Source organism: Corticium candelabrum, chromosome 8 (genome assembly GCF_963422355.1).
Source record: "Corticium candelabrum chromosome 8, ooCorCand1.1, whole genome shotgun sequence".
Lineage (NCBI taxonomy): Eukaryota > Metazoa > Porifera > Homoscleromorpha > Homosclerophorida > Plakinidae > Corticium > Corticium candelabrum.
The window spans coordinates 1,451,454-1,473,212 of NC_085092.1; positions in this window are offsets into that span (position 1 = coordinate 1,451,454).

The window sequence follows — 21,759 nt, forward strand, 5'->3', positions numbered from 1 at the left end:
AACACCATGGTGCTATACACACACACACACACACACACACACACACACACACACACACACACACACACACACACACACACACACACACACACACACACACACACACACACACACACACACACACACACACACACACACACACACACACACACACACACACACACACAAACACAAACACAAACACGCGCGCGCGGATATACTAAAATTCTCTATCACACGACGTTCATTTTCCAACGACGGCACGTGGGTGAAATCGAGAAAAATGAGAAGAAACGCTATACTCGTTTTTGAATATCAAAGCATTTTCTCAGAATGTCTGCATCACAAGATACCTTACTTCATTCTGATAGGTAGCGACCCTCTTTAATTGGTCCGCGACCTCTTATTCATCAGAATTTTTCTGCTTATTTTATGGCTAACAATTATTTAAATATTGATATTTGTATGTAACACAGTTTGTCCCTTAGAACCTAAAATTCGTATGTATATTATGATAAAGCTCTTGTAAGAGTAAACCTACTTTGCATTTAAGCATGTTGCCGGCGACTTGATTGTCTATAATTATGTTAATATCTGGGCAATGCACAAAGATTCGACCGTCATCTCAACCGTTCAAATCCTTCTTCCTAGCATATCTGAGCAAGCGAAGACATCGTCCCAAAGTTCTCCTAACGCACAAGAGGTAAGCTACTAGACGGACTCTAGGAATCGATCAAGAAACGCGAATTTCGATCGCACACGTTCGCCAGGACATGCTGATTCGCTACAGCTAACGATCGATTGCCCACCACGAGTGCATTTTTACAATAATCTCTACTGCATGACTCTAATTCTGACTCAGGTCTGCATAAGATCGTCTTACGTAGAGAATTTTAGCGGAAGTGGACTTGTGAGCTGATCTAGCGCCGACGAGGGTGTTCGCTCTTCGCGTCTGTACAGAATAGCCCTATATCGTCTATCGTTTATCACATTGTTGTCGTACTCAACTGTTGTAGGTTTCGGTTGCAGCTCGCTTAGCTAGAATGCACGTCTAGCGTTTGCGTTCTTTCTACACACTCGTGCAATAACTAATTGCATTTCAACAAGTCTATTATAGGTATGCTAACTAGGTAATTAGGGCAATTCCCAACACTCCCTTCCACAGTTGGGTTAACGTTGATCCTTTTCGGGGGTCTTGTAACTATTTTTGTTGCGTGGGTTACGTCAATTGTCTCTTGCCCTTTGGTACTTCAGTCCTCGTCTTAGTTAGCATGGTATCAGCAGTGGCGTAGACAGGCCCAGGTAAAATTTATGGACTTGACGCATGGTGACCCTCCTTCTCTAGTAGTCATTTTTTGTTTGGCAATAGTATATTATACATAGTGGGTAGGTATACTGTATAGCGTCAAGTGGGTAGGTGTAACTTATGCCACCTTTCATAATGTCTCGAGCAGTCTAGCCTCGGTGCTCCAGGTTGACGCGAGTCAAAGCATTGCAGTATCTGACTTCCTGGTTTGTGTAAGCCATAAGAGGTACTAATGATCCAAAGCGGCAAAGCAGTCACGAAAGACGTTTCGGTATTTCACACCTAACTTTTTTGGGCCAGCTAAAAGGTGAGCATTCTTCGTTGGCGCATCCATCTTTCAGACAGCTACGCTGATAGTCATACGAGCATCCTACCATGCTGTTGCGTCTGCACTACGTCTACTACTCTTTGTAGATTGTGTAGATTGCATCCCCGAATGCACTACCATAACCACTATGTCTGGTCCTGTACCGCCTTTCTGGTAAGTGCGTAATCAAATTCTTCAGCGTGTGTCCTACTAATGATATTAGCTGGGACTTGGCGCTGTTCTAGCCTCTGTACTTGTCGACATTGCGATTTTAGACCTCAGTCAAGCGTTGGTAAAAGATTGCAACTACGCTAGGAAGCGTAGCGGTAAAATTGCAGATCAGAAGTGGCACTTGCAGTGCATCATACGTCTTTCAACACGTACACAGGTTCCCAGTACAGCTGCAATGCGTCATATGCCTCAACTGCAATGCATTGGACTGCTGCCTGCGTACTGCACGCTCATTAGCGAGGATCCCACGCTACAGTCGTTTTCTGTGATGTGCTACGCCGGCAAAGTACACTTGTAACTCACGCTAATCATGTTCCTAGCACTAACCATGTGCCTAGGAATATGATTAGCGTTGACCGCAAAGGGCGGTACCGAACCAGACGTAGTGGTGATGGCAGCGCATCCGGGGCTGCAATCCACACTTCGTCTGGGGCGAGGCTACACCAAATGAATTGCCTGGGTAGCTTAGTTATCTTGCCATTAAACTACAAGAAAACTAAACGGGAAGGGTAACATAGAGAGATCTTGTGTTTTAAGGCCTTAGAAGAGCTCTCTGCAATGAAAATAGTATGCTAGACGCCGTTTTTCCCCAGCAGACTTGACCATCTCCTCTCACAGAAGATGAGCTAGCGCAATAAAACTCGACGGCAATTAGCGTTAGCATTCGTTCTATTAATCTACCAAAAGAAACACTCAGAGGGTTCAAATATAAGGTTCTCATGGAGAGATCTGAGTAATCAAACAATCCCTTATCAAACAGCGGTTGGGCGAAGTGTTACAGGGGCAAAATGCCTTTGCTTGAGCCTTAGACTTTACCCAAGTGCAATGATGTAGACGTGCAGCTAGTGCTGTAGTACGTAAGTTGTTTACACCCTGCACAGTGTGTAGACTCGTGACCATGGCAATATACCGCCTCTTCGTCATTCCCGGATACTCAATCCTCTATCGGCTGATGAGGCATCTACACGTCACGCGAATCGCAAAGCTTAGCACAACGTGTGGTGTTACTGACTCGCATTATAATTAGAGCACAACGCTACTAGATAGAGAACACAACGGAAGAATACGTGTACGTTACACGTGGTCCTAGCTGACCGTAGGTTAGTTAAGAACAACAAGTGACGTCATACTACATCTCTTATTCCAAGTTCCTATAAGTCCAATCTAATGGGCTCCTTACTAATACGTCCCGAACGCAAAACAACACTGACTTTATTCAAGCCACCAGGAGATTCTTCAGGATGTTCCCTTGCTGGGCTGACTTGTTGAGATGGTACCGGCTGCTCTCTTGTTGAGGTGGTACATATTGCTCTTCTTGTAACTTTTCTCTAGCCTCTGCATCTGGAATATGATTCAAATGTCGTCTGTTCCTTCTGATGGTATTCGTTGGCGTTTCGATCATGTATGATCGTGGCGTAGTTGACTCAAGCTGTGCAATTACTTTGCCATACATCATCTGGTCAGGCAACCATACTCGTCCACTTGGATCAAGACATGGTAGATCTGTTGCACTATGGCGAAAATCGTGATTTTCTTTCATTCCGTTCTTTCCTTGTTTTTCCACTTTCTTCACAATGGTTAGATCTGAGATACATGGTTTTAGTAAGTCTCTGATGATTGGTATATTCGAACGTAATCGTCTGTTCATGATCAGTTCTGCTGGGCTATAACCATTTTTGACAGTTGATCTGTAAGCCAGCATTGCAAAGTACGGATCATCTGCCTTCTCCAAAAGATTCTTTATAGTTTTAACAGCTCATTCCGCTTCCCCATTACTTTGTGGAAAGAAAGGGCTAGACGTAAGTCATAGGTCTTGGCAAAATTGGTGAATGCCTTAGAAGCTCAGAAGAAAATTGCGGGCCGTTATCTGACATGACTTGTTCAGGTATCCCATGACATGCAAATATTGACTTAAGCTGTTGAATGACTCCTTGAGAATTTGTATCCCTGAGTAAAGTAGTCTCAATGTACCTTGAGTAGTAATCCACCACTAGGATATATGTGTGCTTCTTCCGCACATAAAGGTCGATTGCTACCTTTTGCCATGGTAGGTCTGGAAGACTAGTTGGAAGAAGTAGTTCTGCATTACTGTAGTGAGTTCTTGCACAAATAGGACAATCCACAATTATTTCTACTATTTGTGTACTAAGACGAAGCCACCAACTGATTGTCTAGAACGCTCTCTGCACTTCACAATACATTGATGACTGCTATGTAGACAGCGGAGAATCTCATCCCTCAGAGACGATGGACTGACTATCCTTGAGCCTCTCGAAAGCAAATTGTGGTGAACACAAAGTTTGTGGCGGAGTTGCCAAAAGTGCTTCAGCTCTCCTTTGAGAACCCGAGGTGCTGGCCATCCGCAGACAAAAGACTGTCGAACTTTGCTGCACAGGTCGTCCGCATTTTTCTTTTTAATTTGCTTTATTTTAGATTCGGAAACAGGAAACGACTGTATAACGATTGATATATATTGGGCAATCTCTTGCTCGTATAGCTTGTCTATTGTTTGTGCAGGTGAAACTGGTTGTAGAAACACAGCGTCCGCAGTAATAAGGTCTTTTCTCGGTACATAAATATAGTGTACTGGAATCTTAGGAGGCGCATTCTGAGGCGTTGAATTTGTGGAGGTAGTTCATCCATTCCTTTCTGCCCAAGTAATGGAATTAGAGGCTTATGGTCTGTCTCCACAATAAACTCTTTCCCTATAAGATAGTTGCTCAACCTTTCTGCCGATCACGTTATTGCAAGGGCTTCCTTTTCGACCTGGGCGTAACGGAATTCAGTCGGCGATAAGGATCGCGAAGCATGTGCAACAGCTTTCAAACCTCCTCCTGGTTGTCTGTGCCGTAGTACCGCTCATAGTCCGAAAGAAGATGCATCATGGAGCCGACAGTACTGTCTCCCTGTCACTGTCATACAATGCCAGGGCAGGTGATTGTGTTAGCTCCTCTTTGATGTTTTCAAATGCGGTTCTTTGGGGTGGTCCCAGTACCCACTGATTCTTTTGTACCACTAAGTTACGTATGGTTTCGTCTTCTCAGCTAACTGAGGGATACACCTTGCTTGCTAGTTTATAACGCCTAGGAATCGTCGAACATCACCAACCCTAGTGGGTTCTGGCATCTTCTGTATCGCCTTGTCTTTGTCAGGATCCGGCTTTACTTCTCCTTGGCTAACAAGATGTCCTACGAACTTTACCAAAGATTGAGAAAACAAAAATTTCTCCTTATTCAATGTGACTTCAGCTTGTTGCAAGCGCTGCAATACTGCGTGAAGACGGTTGCCATGCTCCGCTTTAGATTTCCAAATAATGAAAATGTTATCCATCAGACAAACATAACCGGATCAACCTTTCAAGATTTCCGACATGCGTCGCTGAAAATGTTCAGGCGCTTAGCTTAGCTTAGCTTAGGTTAGCGCCAATGACGTGTCAACTTGGCGCATGCTCCGTACATAACACGCGTTTTCGCCGCTATCAAAGCGACTGTTTGCCTAAAAGTAGCGCAACACGAAGTTTCACGATAAAGACTACATTTTGAGATCAGGTTGTATTTCCGTTGGAGTTCCCCTTTAATTAAATATTCTCTAGAGTCTTCTGTAGTTATAGAATTTCTCTAAAAATTCCTCAAGACAAGCCACTGGGTTGGGGTGCACGTGGACTAAGGAACCATTGCTGGAACCGCATCAGATGAGAGCACCGCCGAAACATCCCGCCGTATATAGTGTTGTCGGATCCTTTCAATTTTCTAATCGCACTAGAAATTGAACTGAGTGAATTACCAGTGAGTGATCAATGTTTCTAAATATAGCGCATCCATTATTGTGTGCCGCACAAACGCGTATTAACATTAGACACTAAAATTCAAGTCTTATAACGCAAACTTAGATATCAAAAATAAGAAGGTCCAATTTTTAAAAAAAATTTAAAATGGGGCATTTAAATTACCGTCTATTTTTAAAATTAGAAAACAAAATGAAATTAGAATGACAAATTTAAAACATGAATATTGTAATGCAAATAATTGACTGATCCAACTACCCACTGACAAATTAGCACGAATAGAAGAATGTGTGTGACGCTCCGGCCCTCCTTACACGCAAATGTAGTGTATGACGAAACAGGTTGTTGTATATCATAGCATTCCTGTCATTGCATGTCTATGCACGCATCTTATACTATAGACGTGTGTATGTGTGTGTGTATGTATATATATATATATATATATATATATATATATATATATATATATATATATATATATATATATATATGCGGCAACACTAAGTTGTGTCGCTTCTCCTCTCTACGTCAGATCTAAGCTTGCCAATGTCGATAAGAGACTACTGTTGACGTTTTCCACGATGAACTTAGCCAATCCGATGGATTCCAGACTTTTATTGTTCTTGTACCAAAGTATGCACACTACCATTACATAGATCAAGCATAGATAGTAGAGCGGAGGAACGGCTGATTTTATCATGCCGCTTATACAGCTTCGCATAATTATATATTTTACAATGCCCCAATACCCCAACATCCCTCCCAACATCTTTTCCAAGTCAAGTAGACAAATCCAACTACGAACATCTAAAACTTATAATTGCATACGTGTATGTAACATCTTGGCGTTGTAGCACCATAGCTTTACAGACAACTGTTCTAATATGTTCTTGAAAGCTCGAGGAAATGATATCCCACTGATTGATGATGTCTTTGAACATATTCCTTTCAAAGTCTTTAGAGTGAAAGATGATATGATGATATATATATATAACGCAAATCTAACTCAGAACAACGAACTTTAATCAATCGCTTTCTAGTCACACTAGATGGTGCTCGAACGATAAGCATGCTGCAGTTGCTGCATACTTAGTATGTGTGTCACTGATTTGCTTCTGCCGCGTCAGACCACTGTTGTTTTTGGGTCGAATTTGAGTGTAATTTGCATTGTAATTATCTAGAAGAGTGACGGACCTCTCTATACGGGAACCAGGCAGCTAAGACAGTTCGAGAAGGTCTGATACAAGAGAATACGTAGATCGCGCAGTGGATGGTTATGATGCGAGATTGTGTCTTTGCTACGGATGATCGTGATTGCCAGAGAAGCCTCACAAAACTACTTGTTCTAGTGGCATGTGTTCAAGTTCATGCAGGTATGTGACTGTTAGATCTGTAGAACAGTGGCGGATCTAGGCATGAGCACACTAGGCGCCTTCAGAGCAATCTTAAGTCTGGTTCACAATACAACTCGCGTCGCGTTGCGTCAAAGGAGACCGTCAGATGGGACGAGACGCGACGCGACGCGACGTGTTGGATAGGATTTGTTCCTATTCCAGCCCGTCGCGTCGCGTCGGAAACGGCCTCCTTTGAGGGACACGACGCGACGCTACGTGAGGTGTATTGTGAACCAGGCTTTAGTGTCAAGACCAGTAAAAACATGTTCGCATTCCAGAAGAATGACATTATTATGTTGCTAGTCGATCTGCATGCTGCAAAACAAAATTGTAACAGCTGACTTGCAATTGTACTAGAAACAATTTTTGGGCTTTTGTAGTAATTTTTACTACGTCAGTTTGGAGATGACGTCCATTTACTTAATTAAGTTAAGCAAAGTCTGGATCTGTCACTTGTAGAATGTCGTTTCTGAAAGTGTTGGAACCAAAATTAATCGTAATGATGTGCACGTGCATGGTGTATACATATTGCTTTCCAGCTAAGAAATAACATTTCAAACAGCAATATTTTGCTTGTGTTATATAAAGATAACCTAATTAGCAGATAAAAAACAAGAGAAGTTAGATGTGCTGACAGTCTAATTGATCTATTTTTGACAGCCTTTGGTAACTTCTATAGTACGCGCGCAGTGGCATTAGTGTTTGAGGCTTGAATATTCCGGAAATCCAACAGTGCAGCGAATCCGGTCATAAGATATCGCTCTGTTACTATTAGTGTGCAATATCAAATGGCTTTAGCTAATTAGGTGCATTGAGTCTTCTGCAGTCTAGTCTTTATTAATTATATGTACTAATATGATATGCTTACGTTTCTACGGCTTTTGTTCTGTTAGGCCTTGCAATTGTTGAAATAACGAAACTGTCTAGATATTTTCGCACACCAGAATATTCGTCATGATTCGCTTCAGTTTTTCTACAATATAATGTACTCGTCCTTCGTCAGAGGTATGGTAGTTGCAGAGCGTAGCGAAGCTTCTAATCCGAGTCGCACAACAGGAAGGGGCGTGCTCCTATAGGCTATCGAGCTCATGGTGTGTGTGTGTGTGTGTGTGTGTGTGTGTGTGTGTGTGTGTGTGTGTGTGTGTGTGTGTGTGTATAAGGAGCAAGGTATATGAAAAAAAGAAAAATTAAAAATGTGTGTGTGCTTGAATGTTTGCCGATATCAATTTATATGTCAACAGCTATACCATGGCAGATCGCTGTCGTTACAACGGAACTGAGTGCAAACTTATATATACTGTACATTTCAATTGTCTTGATCACGATTGTGAAACGACGACTATCTACCCGGCCTAGATACTTAATCTAAATTACTATGAAGTTTGCATGTTTACTTCCATGACAGGGTTTCCACAAATACGTATTGTCTAGCTAGGGGCGGAGTTTCAGTAGATGGTTAGAAAACTTCGTTGCGACGCGATACTCACCAACTGGAGGTCAGGAACCACCTACGGATACCGTACAACTAGTATATATAGTTATAAACAACATATATTTCAAAAGAGTTGTACTACGTCCATACTGCTACATTTTCAATGAAACACTAAGCACTAAAACTAGAGTGTTTATGCTAGTAACATCTACTATATATGCAATAAAGTATTTAGTAACTGAATATCCAAAGAATCTTAGAGAAAACTATTTCGTTAGCAAAGAAAGTTACTAATAAGTTTGTGAGCTAAGCAGCCATTGGCCGTACCTTGCTCTATGCCTCCTTCAAATTTTTAAACTCTTTTCTAATTCGTTGTTCATTGTCTCAAGCACGTTAGAGCAGATCTATATATTAAGTGTATAGAAGATTCTGCATCGTAGCCAGTTGATTGTCATATAGTATGTGAAATAAAGCTTTTCAGCCAACATTGATGCCAGATGTTTCAAGAAGATGTTTCTAGGCTTACTGCATCCTCCTGTGCATGAGAATACTATAGTTGCAAAAGACGCGTGCTCTATCTGTCTAATTTGTTCTTCATATATCGCTTTTCCTTGTTCATTTGCTTGTAGTTCATTTCAATGCTATTGTATTTGGCAGATGCTGCATTAGCGTATAGTAGTCGACATGGTAGGAGGTTACGTACATGATAAAACGCGAAAGTGACATCATGAAGAAACCTTGCTTTTTGACGTCAAGGAGAACTGGCATATTTTTGGCAAATAATAATTAGCACATTTCTTTGCTAAAGGACTCACAACTAAACAATATAGTTAGACTTGGATAGAACTGCCACAATCACACTTGACTGGCCAACATGTCATAAAAGTATGGACATGAATGATCAAATTATTATTATAAATTATAAATCGAAAATTATAAATTATAGTTGTGCAGAATATCGGTTGTCTAGAAAAACTCTGTGATTAGTACAATTGTTTGTGCGTCGTATATATCTGACAAATCGTGTTTGATTGCTGTCCCCGAACGCATCCATAATATGTCAAGCAAGCAGAAACACACGAGCTTTAATTAAGGTGCGTGGCCAAGATTTTAAATAAACAAGAATACTGCTCAGAAAAAAAACAGAAAATAGCAACATAAAATTACAGACGCGGCCAAGGCACAAGGATTACTTGGGGTGCTTCTCAAGACAGCTCAATACAGCTGACGTCTGTGTTGATGTGTATCCCAAGAAAACGTCTCACATGCATATGCTATAATTGTGTGTCTCAATTAATTACTTAGCTATGCAATTATTTCTTGTTTAATTAAAGACAAGATAACCTTGACAACTGCATATAGCAGCAGTTGTGGATAGATAGCAGTTAACGTATAAGATACTATAAAGAGACCGACGGATTTTAGGCACGAGAGATTTACAGTTACGGGCAGAAAAGCTATCAATGTTTTCTGCCGGGGACTAAACATACCCTTAGGCTCTAAACGCGCGAGTGAAGAGCAGAAAGGGGTGGTGACCGCACGCAAGTAGCGTCTTTCCTTTGCTCATGTGCAACTCAAATCCGGGTGTATATAATTAGCATGCGCTATGGCCTCGAGAAGCCGGACTCTTAATTTTTCTATACGAACTTTTATGCGGGAATGTCTGCACTGTCTAGAAACATACGCTTTCTTGCTTCGCAGTCTCTAGACTTTGTGTTATGGTTATGCATTGATACAGGGGTAAAGTGCGACCTTAATAACTTGCTTAACATGGGTGCTTCCCGGGCATTACAGTGGGATGCAAACGTAATGGCAACTGCTAATTGACGTAAGGAGGGTGAGAAGAGGGCTGAACATATTGACTTGCACCTGAGATTGTCGACATATAGCACGCTTACTGACAGCGATTTACAATGAATCGATTCATGCGCTGCATTCCAATTGCCGGTAGTACGTTAACTTGTCAGGCTACAAAACCACAAGGTACTGAAACCCTACCGCAGGCTGGCTCAGCACTGAAAATGGACTTCAGGTCCAAGCGCATCCGTCCGCTACAAGATATTATTTCCCAGTAGCAGGTCTTGTTCACTCTCAGTCAAAGCTATAGACCAATTACTCATTATTCCTAAGTCGAAAACGCGGTGCATGATTGCGTGAGGGTTTCTTGCTTACGGAAATTACATCGGTTCTCTTAGCATGCAGCTTTGTTTGAACCAAGGCCAGTGGCGTAGCAGGGCTTTGAAGTTAGTCTAATTAACTTTGGCCTGCGTTGTTGTGCACATGCTTCTACTTCGGCCGGTATGACAATTGACGGTTTCCAATCTTCCAAACGGTATGACGACCGCTGCGTTAACGGTTTTGATAGTAACGATAGGGTCCTATAAAAGTTTTGTCAAGAATATGTAACTAGTGACAATTTTGCTTTGCTTGTCATCTCTTGCATAGTCTATATTAGATACCAATAGATTAACAGCGCCGGATCCAGGAGTTTTTTGAAAGAGGGGGTTCACCATTAGCAGTTATTTATAGCATTACTAATTTTCTCTTTTCTAATGAAATTATATAAAATTATTGAACCACACCTATTAAAAAAGAGGGGGATACAACCTCTGAACCCCCTCTGGATCCGGCCCTGTCCAGGAGTTATAAACATGCAAGCGTCACCTAAATCACTTGATTGCATCACGTAATTTTTGCTGGCAAAAGCTTCTATAGGTCGATCGGCCAGGCCCGTGAACAATTAAAAATCGAGTTGACTTGGGCTAATTAACGGTAGTAAAGCTACCGCACCACCAAATTTGAGGGCATCTATATTTAGTTACGCCCTATATGCGTAACTCTAAATTTACACATAGTTGCACTGTAACTGATGTCCAGAGAACGCAAGGCCGATCTACGCACAGTGTACCAGCTGCTAAGAGTAGAAACGTATTACTCATTTTTTGTCACATACATGAGTAGAAACATATGTTGTACTCATTTTTCAGATACATGCTAAATTAATTAAAACCGAAGTTGAAACCTGAAAAATTGCATTTTTCAAAACGAGTTCGGCTAGGAACAAGTCGGAATAAACGCTATACGCCCATGTATTTTGACCGTTTCACGAGATCAGCTACCTGAACACCCTAGTGGTGTCTGTGACAAAAGTTATATATACATACCTCAGGTTCTGTAGAGCTTTATAGCCTTGCTGCACTTGCAATAGAATGATATCTCTAAGTTCTTTGGCACATCATGGTCATCTGGGCTTATTTCCAATACAGTTGTGTTAATTAACAAAGGTATTATTATGTCAAATGAATCTGTGCGGTCATACCTTTATGATTTAAATCTTCCAAGTAGCACTGGAAACATTGCAACTCAATAACTGAAAGTAATGTTTTTGGAAAAGTCAAAACAGTATCAAAGTTGTGGATGTGTTTTGCTGATCGAGTTAAATGGTGTGTTGGTGTGTCGACTTAGGTAGAAGCGCATGTTTTTTATTGCATATAAAAAATTTCTCGTTTTCCAGATGCACAAACTGTACGTCTTCGCGATGGAGATCGTTCACATCAAGGAAGAGTAGAAGTGTATCGTGAAGGAGTGTGGGGCACGGTATGTAGTGGCGCCTGGACATTTCATAACGGAATGGTTGCATGTCGTCAATTGGGATACGGTGATGTTTTACGTTCTTATCATGTCCATACGGGATCAGGACCGATATTTTCTATTAACTGCAATGGATCCGAAAGTTCATTGCTGAACTGTTCTGTTCACAGAGAATATTACTGTTCACATTCTGACGATGTATGGATCACTTGCTGTAAGTCTATTACAAACTAAAAATGTGTAACTAGAAAGCTTTTTGATTCCATATTCCCTTATCTCTTAAATCGCTCTCAACTTGTTTGGTTCAGTAAACTGTACTATAGTCGATATTAGTCGGTATCGTATGGTCAATCATCAAAGACACTACCGTTATATGGTACACTTATTCTTACCGATAAGTGATTGTAATAACACAATAGATACCATCATTTCTAAACACAAACCTATGTCTAGACGCAATTATTACAGTTGATCAGAAGTCAAGGATTCGCTAACTGGATTATAGGCAATGGCAACGTTTTTAATAGTTTTGGTAAGCAAAAATATTGTTAGACATAATAAATAGCATGATTCGATCGACAAAAGAAAGAGCAGCATGTATATGCCTATAGTTGTTATCCGTTTGACTAATTCATTTGATACGGACAAGTTCAAACTACCGCTTAGTATTGTATTAACATCCTGCTTATTACAGCTGGGTTAAAGATTTAATGTAAAGATTGAATGTTAGAGGATGTTAGATATTGACATTAGAGATGAACATGTATTAGTACTTGTATTAGTATTATGAGTCTATTCTACTATATCGGTATACCTTTATAGTCACGATTCATGTTCTTAGTGTTCTTGTCAGTGATTGATTACTCTGTAACAGTTGTAATTAACATTAGGGTTAGTTTACCGATAACCATATAAATTCCGTTTTTAGCAATATTTTCCAAAATAGTTAGTTTATATATCTATTAGGATCTACAAAAGGCGTTACTACGTAGCTGTAACAAAGCTGGCGTGAGCTTAGACCTCTGGAGCATGCACTAAGGAGTTATAGCAATCTGCTTGCTTGTGTGTGTGTGTGTGTGTGTGTGTGTGTGTGTGTGTGTGTGTGTGTGTGTGTGTGTGTGTGTGTGTGTGTGGTGCTGTAGCTCAATTGGTTAGAAAGTGCATTTGAAGAATGAAAACATCCGGGACCTTGCAGGGTTGCAGTTTCAAGTCACATTGATGTCGAGCTATGGCATAATTTCCTTAAGCAAGAAACTAAGACAAGATTGCTTTTCTCGACTCAGAAGTATAAATGAGTACCTGGTCATTGACTGGGGTGGACATGACCGCTGGCTTGGCATCATGCAGTAATAACATCATGCAAGTAACATCATGCAGCAGACGGGTATTTGTAGGGTTTGGAGTCCAGCCCCAGAGATGCGCCACAGTTAGTGCACCTGGATGACAACAGGCAACCTCCGGGTGCATTGTAGCGCTGGCCCTAAGCATCAAAGTAGCTCATGGAGCCCCTGTCTCTAGAGGCAGGGGAGCTATCTCCGCAACTGACCTGAAGGTCGACGTCGAATGACGTGAAGGGCTTGACATTTGTTCATGTGTGTGTGTGTGTGTGTGTGTGTGTGTGTGTGTGTGTGTGTGTGTGTGTGCGTGTGTGTGTGACAGTGTGTGAGTGACAGTGTGTTTGTGTCGTTGTCATGGTAGACTGCAAGACAGATCACAAACACACAAACATTAGATAATTATTCTGTCTCGCTGTCATGCAGCAATTTTGAGACTGACCGGTGGAAATACAGAGGCAGAAGGCACAGTTGAAGTTTGGCAAAAGTTAGTGCATATATTGGCACTTGACACATTCATTTTATGAAATATGGATTTGTGTGATGTATGTTCTGTATCTAGTAACCAGTGGTGGGCTATCTGCGATGCTGGTTGGCATATGAATAACGGACACGTTGCGTGCAAGGAACTGGGTTATCCAAGTGCTTTGGAATTAATCGTTTATTCTCCTCATGATTACGGAAACAAACCTGTATTGCCAATCGAATTTAACTGTACAGGTTGGGAAAAAAGTCTGAAAGAATGTTCGTATAGAAACAGAACAGGACAACTATGTAATTCTAATGACGTTGCTAGAGTTAAATGTGGTAAGTTGTTGCATAGTATAACAAGCTTGCGTGCCCTTGTGGCTTGTTTAGATAGGCAGTGTTTGCTTGCATGCGTATGTACGCGCATGCGTATACGTGTCTGCAAGTGCCAGTGCGTGCTTGCGTATAGTATGGTTTAGTTCTGTATCCGGCCTAAACATACGTGATACAGTGCTTTGACATTCTTTCATCTTCTTAGATTTTCAATTAGTTCGTCTTCGTAACGGAGATAATGTGAACCATGGAAGAGTGGAGATGTATTATGAAGGAGAATGGGGCACCGTTTGCGACGAAAATTGGAACATCAGACATACAACTGTTGCATGCCGTCAGCTGGGATACAGTACTTCTTTCCTCTCTTATCAACACAGACATTACGGAGTAGGATCAGGACCAATATTCTCGATTGATTGCGATGGATCCGAAGGTTCGTTGTTCAACTGTACTATCACTAAGGCGTCTATCTGCAATCACCATCAAGATGTAGCAATCATTTGCCGTAAGTACACTAACCTTAAAATACAGCATGCAAAATAAAATAATTTATATCTAAAGTTTGGGTAAGCAAAACATGCATGCCATTACCTTAAACTACAATATATAAATCTATGTAAGTCCAACTAGGCAACGCTTGCAAATAGAATATTTTCGCTTTTTCTGATAATTGGTGGTTATATTAGGAACGTTTCTTGGTTGCAGTAATCAGAAATACAGTTTATTTGTCTTTCTGTTCCTAACTTTGAACACTTGAATTATTTAATTGAATTCGAGAACTCACATTTTTAGTGTCAAATTTTGCTTTTTGTACAAATGCGGTAAGAGCTTTAGAGTCCAATATCCGTGCATAAAAGCGAAACATATATTTGGTTCATAGACCTGTGAGAAAGCTCCGTAATAGCAGTTTTGATGACAGATTAAAGATAAGTATCTAGAAGTCATTTTGTGATGCGCCACGCACGGATCCGCGATGCATTCTCGTGAGGTTACGTGCAACAGCTTCCTGGTAACATCTGAACTTACTTGGCACCTCAACGTTCTAGGAAGCAGTTCAGCTGCTCTATAGACGTTTTTACTGAAAATATTGCTTCAACTAACGAGTTGAGCCTAGTCTAAGTGTTTGGCAGATTTCAATAAATTATTAAAAATTCAGAAATTAGAACATTTCAATGTGATTATCTTAAAATAGACGTTTCAGAATTTCAAACTTGAAAATAGTTTCGTTGAAGTTTGAAATCGACAAAATGTGATATAACGATTTAAGTGCTCCAACATTATGTAGTATAAACAGGAAAAGCAATGTGGGTCAGTACGACTACTTGTAGTTTGACGAGTAGCCGCTTAAAACTTGTGGGTGTAATTGTCAAAGTGAGAACGTAGAATGAATGTAGATCTTGAACAACCTGTTAGAAGTTAGGTCTTCAAAATGTTTCAGTATAAAATTGTGGCATTATTAGTAAGCATGCAGAAGATGTTGCACGTGGTAAGAGAGAGAGCTTTGCAGCTGCGTGCGTAACGGCATTAGGCAACGACATTTCTTTCAAGAAAATTTCCTTAATTCGAATTATGTTTTTAATAAAACTCATGGCTATTTACATACCTGGCAGTAGCATATATTTGAAAAGAAAGCAATTCACTCTGCTCTTCTATACCTTGGCGTAGTTGCATGGCTACCAAAGTGAGACGAGCTTCCACTGAATTGTTTAGACTACAGCCGGCCGCATAGTTGCTTCAGACTTTGAACTCAGGCTCGACGATTTCAATGACTAAATGTCAATCTTGAAGGTGACCGGCCAAAGCCTACGGAGAAGAACAGTCTGCTCCTAAACTTCACTAGATTGAGCGGACGAATTATATACAGCAATCGACAGGTGCCATTCTCGCATATTTCAGCCAGCTTTCAACAAAAAAGCTGATCGAGAGGCACGACTTTCGCTAGATGAAGCAACGGAATAATGAAATTGTCACCTCTAATTAAATTGTTGGCCAATTATGCGCTAAAGTAAAACTCTAGGCAGTTTTTGCATAAGTCAGTGTTGGCACAGTGGTAAAGGCCAACTCCGAGATCAACTGATCGTTGGTATACGCGAAGTAATGGTATTAGCAAATTATTGATAAATTTCTCAAATATCATCTTGGCGAATGCAGTTGCGATAGCGGTGGCACTAGAAACCTCCATTGCTGAATTTCATAAACATGAACTCTCGAAGTCAACGTCCCCAACTTTCGTGTTCAGATTGAGTCTATAAGACGCATTACGTTCACAAAAGACAGACTACATTGATAGGGTATGTTTCCAGAAAGAATACATGTGCACCCATTGACCACTTTTCCAATTTGAAACACCGACTTGTTCAAAGCCACAGAGCCACTACATCATGTTTATGAGACCATGTGTGCGGCACGTTATTTTTAATTACTTTGAAGACTGAGACATTCACGGTCATACTTAAGGTAAATGGCATGCAGAGAGTGCAAAGGTCTTCTTGACATCGGTACTACTTAAACGCTCATCGCCCAGGATAGTAGCACCAACATGACCAAATCCTGTTGTGTTGAAAGTGTTAATTAAGTTTCTTTAGAATCTACAATAACGATGGGTTGAATCTTGACTACGTTAACATCACTAACAGCGAGCAACTACGGCTGCAATACAATACCCTGTTCAAAAGAACTGTTTGCCCGGTAGATACTACAAATCAGGTGCACTGACAAGATTTATCTTCTACATCGATCGTGACATCTGTTACTCCCAGGGTTTCTACATCGTTAACATCTAAAAGCTTCTATTGATATAATTTCAGAAGAGGGCCGTGCGTTAAGATTTCTTACAGCCATAGAAACAAACTTCCGAAGTCTCAGGGAAGTGAATGTCATTGACTCTGTTTGAGAACTACTTTGTTGCATTATTGGTGACAGTCCGAAAGTCAAATGGAACATTAAGATTATGCGTGAACTGTCGGGAATTAAACCAAGCTTACATGTACCTACCTATAGAGTAGAAGATACACAACAAATGTAGATGGAGTCAGAATGTTTTCGGTCTTACATGCTTAGTCTGGATTTAATCAAATTTCTGTATCACCAGAATCCAGAAAATACCTACCCTGATAATTCTAACTGAATCACTCTTATTACTGAAGTGCCATCTGGAGTTGCAATAATTTATTAGTAAGGCCTAATTAGAGCGCCTTTTGGAAACAAAATAATATTTAGAAACGCTTACCTATAATTAGAATCATTGCAAAACCAGTAACAATAGGTCTTGATTGATTGCTTAAATGGCGCCTCACTACTGTATCCTGTAACAGTTTATTTTAAGTTAAACCTTAACCACCCTAATTAACCCTAACCGTAACCATAACTCTATGATTTGAATGCTTTTCGTTACATATTACGGGTATTCTCGCGTCGGCTGTACAAATCCCAACGTTTGACAGCGTGTTTGCCGATAGTTCTCGAATTCCAGGGCGTAGAAAGAGGAGGTCCAAGTGTAATTAGCCACACCCATAGGAGCTAAATCTTTATGAACTATGGAACCAGCAAACTCACTTTATTCTTTATTAGGGTTAATTCCCTAGCATTTTTATTAGATAATTATAGGCGTATATAAGTTTAGAAATAAATGAGTTAACCATCCATTAAAACTATAATTCATAACACAGTAATCAACATTGCGGCTGAGGTGGGCGTGTCTTTAAAGAGGAGAGGTCCTCACCCCAGGACCATCAGTCAATTAGGAGCCAATAAAGTAGGCGTGTCTATAAAATAGGTGTGTCTTGTATCGTTAAGTTTACCTCCCATTTGTAGAGGTCACGCTACGCCCTTGCGAATTCTGATTCATATTCTAGACAACGTGAAGTCTACATGCACAGTATGATGATGATGATGGTGGTGGTGGTCGTAGTGGTGGTGGTGGTGGTAGTGATGGTGGTGGTGGTGGTGATGGTGGTGGTGGTGGTGATGGTGATGGTGATGGCTATGATAATGATGGTAGTGGTGGATGTGGTGATGGTGATGGTGGTGATGATGATGATGGTGGTGGTGGTGGTAGTGATGGTGATGGTGATGGTGATGGTGATGGTGATGATGATGATGATGATATGAACGAGGAACGCCCTGAAGTTATGTCTTTTGTGCTTAACAGATACTTTGAAACTGATTGGAGGACAAACAGAAGCAGAAGGCACGGTTCAGATGTGGAACAAGTAAGTGCAGCAGTGTTTATCTAATTAACATGTTATTTGGTTTTCGTTGAACTATTATAGCCATAAGTTAACGTATATCTATTATTTGTAGCGGACAGTGGTGGAGTATTTGCGGCACAGAATGGGATAACCGTGATGGACTGATAGTTTGTAAAGAACTGGGTTATCCTGCTGTCGTAAAATCTGGCACTAATCAGTTTTACGATAAGGACCGTACACCAATAATAGCAAGTAACTTTCGCTGTACTGGTACGGAGTCAAGTCTACCAAGTTGTTCATTTAAAATTTTATCAAACCAAAGTTGCAATTACAATGGACTGGCGAAAGTAACTTGTGGTGAGTTGTGGTTAACTTACTGATGGTCGTACTTTGGAATTACTGTACATAAAAAGTACGTATACGTTCGTGTTTGTTTGAGCGTTATCTTAATTCTTCTTGTTCATCATCATCATCCTCTTCTTCTTCTTCTTCCTTTTCTTCTTCTTCTTCTTCATCTTATTTTATTCATCTTTTTTCCTTCATTCTCGTCTATTTCACATCTCCCTTCTCCTCTTTTCCACCTCTTTCTTTTCCTTCTTTTTCTCTCTTTCTCCTTGAACCGCTTCCTCCTTTCTTTCCTATCTTTCCTTCTTCTCTTTCCTCTATTTTCTTTCTCTTCATTTCTTTTCCACTATCGCCCGCGTGTGTATTTGTGCATGTGTTTCCGTCTGTGCATGTGAGTGAGTAAGTCCATGAGCGAGTGAGTGAGCGAGTGTCTGTCTGTTTGTGCGTTTCGTCCGCGTGCGTGGGTTGCGGTGTCGCCTGCTATGGCAATTTTGTGTAATATTTTGTTTCTAGAAGATCAAATTCTTCGTCTTCGTGGCGGTGACTATTCACATCAAGGAAGAGTAGAAGTGTATTATGAAAGAGAGTGGGGCACTGTATGTGATAACAGCCGGGCATCTCGTAATGCAATGCTTGCATGTCGCCAATTGGGATACGAGGAAGGATTACATTTTGTGTTAAAATCGGATGTTCGTATGGAATCCAGGACTGTATATCACATTTCCTGCAGTGGATCCGAAAGTTCGTTCTTGAATTGTTCGGTCCGGAAGGGCTCTACTTGTGGTCATTCTGACGATTTATGGATCACTTGCAGTAAGTTTATAGTAAAACCAAATACGCACTGTGTAATTAATAATTGGAGTTGGGTTTGTTTTTCGGTCTAAATACCCATTAACTAAGTCTGCTTCGTTAACTTAAACTGTGGTATTGTTGATGTCTATAGTAGAGAGAGCAGTTTACTAATTTGGGGTTTTAGTTTTCTGGTCAGCTTAATGAGTCCATACATGTTGTTTGGCATGTTGTAGTCTTACACCTGCCAACATATAGCTCGCACTGGAGAAGAGAGTGGAATCAGTTCTGCACACGCTCATTTCACTATAATCCATTCTATTGTGCAGGTTCTCTTATGGTGACTTGTTTTGTCTGTGTCTTTATCTATTCTTTTCTTCAAGTCCAACGTCAATGGGCAAGTAGTAACGGGGCGCAGTTGTAGAATGGCAATGGAAGCCTTTAGCTACGACCCTGCACATTGGCTGCTCAGGTGTGATGGCCGTCCTGTTGTTGAATTGGAGTAACAGCACAGTTTGTGGCCTACCTGAGCGTCAGAGAATCCCTATTCAGGGATAGCACTGCTCTCTCCAGTAGGAGAAGGGGAGAGAAAAGGGTCCCTGAAGAAAGCTTACTTCGTACAAACCTTGCTGGCTTACCGCGGTCAACGGGCATTCAATTTTGAGGTCAAAATAAAAGAAAAAATGAACCACTGAAGTTGACGATTGCAACATGGAATGTAACAACATTACGAGATAACAAAAATAACGTCAATCTTGAGCGTCGATCCGCAGTTATCGCTAGAGAACTAAAACGGTGTAATATTGATATTGCAGCACTGAGTAAGACCCATCTTTCTGGTCAACAAAGTTTTGAAGAAGTTGGTGCTGGCTACACTTTCTTTTCATCAGGTGTCCCCGTTGGTGAATCTCAACAAGCAGGTTTTGGTTTTGCAATAAAATCCGGCATTGTACGTAAACTTGAGTTTCTACCTAAGGGTATTAATTCTCGTCTAATCTTACTGCGTCAAAACCTTCTTATGGGCAATATGCCACTCTCATTAGGGCATATGCACCGACTCTATCAGCTTCAGATGCCTCTAAGGAAGAGTTTTATAAAAAATTGACAATTGTTATTAAGTCAGTGCCAAGAAGAGATAAACTTTTTCTTCTTGGAGATTTTAATGATGGCGTTGGTCGGGACTATACATCATGGTGTAAAGTAATTGGTCCTCATGGTGTAGGAAGAGAAAATTGCAATGGGACACTGCTTCTCAGTACTTTTGCTCAGTGCAATTTAGTTATAACAAACACCATCTTTCAACAATCCAACAGATACAAGACAACATGGATGCATCCACGTTCACATCCTTGGCATCTTCTGGACTACGTCATTGTGCGACAACGTGATCTGCGTGATGTCAGACAAACTCGAGTGATGAGAGGTTCTAGTAGTTGGTCAGGTCATCGGCTTGTGAGGTGCATCACATCTCTTGTCATCAAGCCCAAGCAACATCGGCAATGCTTGGTGCCTAATAAAAAGTTGTGTGTTAAACGACTGTTCGTCAAAGACATTAGATGTCAGTTTCAAGATCAAATAGAGTATTCGTTGGCTGACATGACAGAATCATATGACATTGACTGCTTTTGGACCGATTTGAAAGCAAAGACATGTAGCAAAAGGCGAACTCCTGGACACAACGATAAAACACAACTGGCAAAGCCAGTACAAAATGACAAAAAATTAACGAGGTTCGCAACACACTATCTAATTAGTGAGGTGTAAAAATTATACGGCTTCCGGCCACTACACCACTCCCCAGAACCGAGATATAATGCTGTGGGACCTTGACTTGACGACCTGAACGAGTGCTGTGCGGTTGAACGCCGTTAGAGGTTTTGTTCCGAGTTAAATAATCAGGCGAAAATGGTGGATGCTTAGGGGTCGTCCACGACGTCTGAGCTCAGCTACTTTGACGGAATGTTCCAGGTCCATGTGAGCTGGCTTGAGTCGGTCTACTGTGATTATTTCGCTCTTGCCTCCGATGTCTACTTGGAAAATTTTGGGACCAGGATGTATGACTTCGAAAGGGCCTTCATAGAGCCGTTGGAGAGGAGTGCGATAAGCATCACAACGAATGAAAACAAACTTGGCCTGCAGCAGATTGTGAGGAACAGACTTAGGTGCGGTGCCATGCTGAGATGTCGGAACTGGGACGAGTGAGCGTACTTGGTCTCGCAGTTGACGGAGATGTAAACTGGTGTTAGAGAGTGTGTCAGCAAAGCCGGGGATAAAGT